Consider the following 6,000-nt stretch of genomic DNA (forward strand, 5'->3'; position numbering starts at 1 on the left):
AAATCACATTGAATTCATATAGAAGACTGAATTATAATTATTACACAAATGTTGTTCTACCTTCGAAAGATCCTTCATGCTTAAAAACACAGATTGAGGAATAAGAGGATGTACGGAATGAGGTATAGGAGGAAGAGAATGGCAGATTAGAGAAAGGACAAATTGGTGACACATATTCTGAAGGGTAAACATAGAAGAAAGTCACATTAAAAATTTTTTTTAATTAAATAAAGTTTTAAAAAATTTAAAAAATAAAAAGAAATTTTTAAAAAGAAAGCCATAAAATCTGGGATTCCTTTAAAAAAATTGTGTAAGGATCAAACTAGATTTCCAGAGCACAAGTACTTTTTAAATTGTTTGTGAGCTTTTCCTTAAAAAATAATAACGTCTTTAGAGAAATTGGCCATAAAACACTTGAAACCAAAAAAGAAAGTTTTTTATTATATTTATGAGCAGAAAAAAATGTTTACAGTCATATCTCCCTCCATCTCTAAGCTTGGGTCATTAAAAGTAAGACAGGGAAGGTTATGGTACCTCAAAGAAAATGAAAGGTAAATCATGTCTGAGATTTTGGGAATAAAAAGAAACACAAAAGAAGCCTGCCCAACACTGGGAAGCCGTTGATATTTACCCAGAGGCAGGCGTGTGGGGCTTCTAGGAGAGCTAGATACTGTCATCAAACTGAGGCCCACTATAAGCAGTGTCACCAGAGATGAAGCCATACTGTGTGCATGCTCCCAAGGCTGCACTATGTGGCAAAATTCCATTAAGATGGCTTAGCTATTAACAAGTGTTAAGAAAATTATACTAGAAGCACAAGAACTAGTTTTTCTGGATAAAGGTGGAGCAGCTATGACTGTGAAATTGATAGGCAGCTCTCAACTCAGAACATAAATGTTTAGTGATTTCCTAAGGATCTGGGGTCCTGACTTGATGTGTGATGATTTTTCCTTGAACTGATATATCATATATGAAGATACAAGCAACCTGTAGGAGCTCCATTCACCAATACCATCTGGGACAAGTTGGAAAATGACTATTTTGAGTCAGCACAGAATTGGTGAGCACATGCCACACAACTGCACTGTGTTTAGTTCTAAATAACCATGTAATAAGCACAGTCTGCCCTTAAGAAGCTCTCAATATGGCCTATGAGATTATAATAGTGCTTAATATTCTCCCTTCAATTTTATGCAGAATATTGCCCTTGAATGTCTCAACAGGATCCATGATGCTGAAAACTTGAGAAAAATCATAGATCTAAGCCCTGCTTCATTCTAGCTTCATTCTAGATGTTCTATTGACCTGAATTTCACATGATGATATATTTCTAGATGAATAAGATTCCTATACTTGTAGCAACACTCTCACCAAGATGCATAAATACATACAGGTCCATGGAAAAAAGTTGTCATGCTCAGTTTGAGAACATAACTTGAATGTTACCAGATACAAGGGAGTAAAGGAGACAGAGGGAACTTTGTAGTATGAAGAAGGAACAGACAGGAAAGATCTGTTAGCCTCAAGAAAATGTAGTAAATAGTGAATCTATTACACAGTCTACATAAACAAGTGAAAGAGGAAAAAATATGATTCCTCCTTTCCCTCATTTTCTCATTTCCTACTCTGCCTTCCTTCTGAGTTGCATGGAAGATGTGTCCCCGCACCTTCCTAAGGAGATGGGCCCTGTCTCTAGAATTTTTCTAGTGAGTCCCACTGACTACTCATGCCATCTCTTAGAGCAGTTCTTCAAACAAACACACAGACACACATGCATGTGTGTGTTTCAAGGGGTGTTGTTTGGATCTTATAAATTAAATTGTTATATGTTAAAATGGTGACTTTTCTTTCTATAAATTTCAGGATCTTAGCAGAGTGCAGAAGCTCAGCCTGTTTAGGTTCAGAACTCTGTGCTCTCACGCATTGTCTTTAATCTTCAAAAAAGTGAGTCCTCCATTTGGCCCCAGTCCTGAGGGCCTGACAGTTGGGACTACCCAACTCTCAGATTTCTATTGTCCACAAGTTAAATTCCTCCTGCCTTCTCCAACCCAGTCCAATATATTATCATCTGCCATCAATATGATTTCATTTTCAAACCAATTTGCTTTCTTAGATCTTAATTTGGTTGCCCTTTTCTAAGCCTTTCAACTCGATTCAGAATTTTTTGTCTACTCTTCAGAGAAAAACTGTCAACAAAGAATCCTCTGAACAGGAAAGTTATCGATAAAAAATAAACGTAAAATAAGCCCTTTCTGGATAAACAAAAACTGAGTTGATTTCAACTAAGTTGAAACCAAATGACCAAAGATGATCATTTGAATCTACATAAAATGACAAAAGCACCAGTAAAGATAGTCATGTCATTATAGAAGACATTATGCATACATATTCCTTTCTGCTTCTTATTTTCAAAAATGAAGGTATTACAATAAAAAATAGAATTGCATTGCTGGAACTATTACAAATATAAATGTAATATATTTACCAATAACTGAACAAAGGAGGTGAGTGATAACAAAGCTGTTTTGGAATGAAGAAATATTCTCTGAAAAAAAAGCTATAAACATCTACATAGAAAAATGGTAAGAATGCACAATGACACATGCAGTTCTGAGCATTAACAATTATACTTATGCCAATCCAAGGGTCCCAGATTAGAACACCTAAATCTATCACAGTTCCTTAAATACTCTTTCAAAAAAGAAAAAAAAAATCTGTGCTGTAGGATATCCCACCTCAGCTGTGATCTTTACCTCTAGGCAGACCTCTGGAAAACCTTCTTATATGCTTTCCTTGAGTGCATCTCACATCAGAAGAGAGAGGAATCATTCCATATTCAAGTTCCTGGCACTCACCCACTCACAGTATTGTGGCTAAAATAGGAAGCTATTCCTGTCCTCTTTGAGGACTCAGTTCAGATCATTCACTCACAGACCTCTCATGAGGCCTCATTTTAAAGCTTATGCATGTGGAAATCACCTCCCCTGAGTTTCATCTTTCTAGCATCTCAGGAGACCCCTTGATCTCCCTTCCCTCTCTTCTCTGTTCGGGAGGAACAGGGCCCCACAACTGATGTCCTCGGGATTTTCAGGTGTTTCCTGAAGAATGGGGTGAGGAAAATTTGAAATTCAAAAACCAGTTGATGTAAGATAGGGATACCAGGGCTTGGTTATGTGACCCAAGGAGACTCAGCATCATAACTTAGTTTATTTGAAAGGGTTAGGGGATATCGGTTGTCTTCAGGGATCATATGTACCTCTACCGGTCCTAGAGCTTATGAATTCCAATTGCATTTTTGTCTTTCCTGTTACTTTGGTAAAATTTGTTCTTATCTACTGGAACTTCAATGGATCTGTTAATAGTCATGCAGATTCATGACATTCAGCTTTTTTTTTTTTTTTTTTTAGATAGAGTCTCACTCTGTTGCTAGGCTGGAGTGCAGTAGCACAATCTCAGCTCACTGCAAACTCCACCTCCCGGGTTCAAGTGATTCTCCTGCCACAGCCTCCTGAGAAGCTGGGACTACAGTAGCACGTCACCACACCCAGCTAATTTTTGTATTTTTAGTAGACACGGGGTTTCACCATATTGGCCAGGATGGTCTCGATCTCTTGACCTTGTGATCCACCCGCCTTGGCCTCCCAAAGTGCTGGGATTGCAGGCATGAGTCACTGCGCCCGGCTGACATTCAGCTTTTTATCTTAAAATTATATTACTTGTAGCTCATTGCCCTTTTTTTTTTTTTTTTTGCCAGATACACAATGAGGAGCATAGTCTTTATTCACAGAATGTAAATAGTGTGTAATATAAAGAAAATAGTTACCACAAATTTTCATAGCACTATCATTACTGCATAGATGGTAACATGCTAAAGGGAGCCCATAGAAAGCATCTTTGGGGCAGGGGAAAATTTCTCAAAAGAAATATTATTTAAGCTAATAATTGAAAAACAAGGAAGGTAACAAATATAGTGTTTGTATAAGTGGGGTACAGTTTAATTCTATAAAGGAAGAAAAAATACACAGGCTATGGGGAAAGAGAAAATATGACAAACTCAAATCAAGAGAATTCTAGCAGAGCCAGAATAACAAAACATGTGAGAAAATTTAACACAAAGAGAATCTGTGGTAGCCTGTTGGTTTTTGTTAATCCAAAATAATGTATTTTATTTTTTTATTATTATTATACTTTAAGTTTTAGGGTACATGTGCACAATGTGCAGGTTTGTTACATATGTATACATGTGCCATGTTGGTGTGCTGCACCCATTAACTCGTCACTTAGCATTAGGTGTATCTCCTAATGCTCTCTCTCCCCCTTCCCCCCACCTCACAACAGTCCCCGGAGTGTGTTGTTCCCCTTCCTGTGTCCATGTGTTCTCATTGTTCAATTCCCACCTATGAGTGAGAACATGCAGTGCTTGGTTTTTTGTCCTTGCAATAGTTTGCTGAGAATGATGGTTTCCAGTTTCATCCATGTCCCTACAAATGACATGAACTCTTCATTTTTTATGGCTGCATAGTATTCCATGGTGTATATGTGCCACATTTTCTTAATCCAGTCTATCGTTGTTGGACATTTGGGTTGGTTCCAAGTCTTTGCTATTGTGAATAGTGCCACAATAAACATACGTGTGCATGTGTCTTTATAGCAGCATGATTTATAATCCGTTGGGTATATACCCAGTAATGGGATGGCTGGGTCAAATGGTATTTCTAGTTCTAGATCCCTGAGGAATCACCACACTGACTTCCACAATGGTTGAACTAGTTTACAGTCCCACTAAGAGTGTAAAATTGTTCCTATTTCTCCACATCCTCTCCAGCACCTGTTGTTTCCTGACTTTTTAATGATTGCCATTCTAACTGGTGTGAGATGGTATCTCTTTGTGGTTTTGATTTGCATTGTGACATGTGTTAGTTTTAAAGTATGTGTGAAATAATTTTTATTCTTAACATTTTTTTGATGAAGCACAGTGTCTAAAAGGGTGGTAGAAAGGGTGGTAGCCCAATCAAGTGACATTAAAAACCAGAACACAGCTAATGTGAGAAATACAAGTATTTAGGGCCTTAGTCTGCTCCTTGTCTGAGGCAATTCCCATGACCTTCTTAAGGATCAGAATGTAAGAGATAAGGATAAGCACAAAGTCCAAGAAACCAGTTGATGAGACCAGGACTACAGGATAAAGTCTATTAAAGGTGATGTCTGCACAGGCCAGTTTGATCACATCTGGTGCAGGCAGAAAGCATGGGAGAGGACATGGGATCGACAGTAGGGGAATCCAGAGAGGGTGATGATTATGGGCACAATTAGCACAACAAATCCCCTCATTTGAACCCCCAGATCTATCTTCACCACCTTAGCATTGGTGAGAATGGAGGTGTATCTCAGGGGATTATGGATGCCAATAAAACAGTCATGGGCCATGATGAGCAACACTCTGGACTCCACAATAGAGAGAGAGTGGATTAGATAGGCCTGGAGGAAGCAGGCTCCATGGCTCATTTTCCTGTGATCTAGCCAGAGAACACCAAGGACAGTGGACATTGTTGTCAAAGTTACACCAAGGTCTATGGCTGCCAGTATAGTCAGAGAGTAGTACACGGGCTCATGAAGAGTGCAGTCTTCTCTGATAAAGAAGAGGAGGCTGCCATTGCCAAGGACTGTAGAGACATAGATGACAAAGAAGGAGATAGAACTCCAAGGATGAAATCTCTCCAGACCTGGAAAGCCAGTGAGGAGAAAAGGGGCAGCAGTAATGGTGGGTGACATGGTGGATACCTGAGGAGAAACAAACAAACAAAACAGCTCTCTAGACCAGCACTATGTGGTGGAAATATAATTAGAGCTAAATATGTGATGTTAAATGTTCTGGTAGTCACATTAAAAGGAGTAAAAAGAAAAGTGGTAAAATTAATATTAGTATGTCTTATTTAAGCTACTATATCAAAAATATTATCATTTTAATAGATAATCAGCATAAAAATCATATATGAGATA

At 38.2% G+C, this 6,000-nt stretch overlaps 1 pseudogene; it reads right to left on the bottom strand.

Moving 5' to 3' along the window:
* Nucleotides 1-4,951: 4,951 nt before the first annotated feature.
* On the bottom strand, nucleotides 4,952-5,772 carry LOC100981549 (olfactory receptor 51B2-like; annotated as a pseudogene).
* Between the last annotated feature and the right edge of the window lie 228 nt (nucleotides 5,773-6,000).

This window comes from Pan paniscus, chromosome 9, assembly GCF_029289425.2.
Source record: "Pan paniscus chromosome 9, NHGRI_mPanPan1-v2.0_pri, whole genome shotgun sequence".
Taxonomy (NCBI): domain Eukaryota; kingdom Metazoa; phylum Chordata; class Mammalia; order Primates; family Hominidae; genus Pan; species Pan paniscus.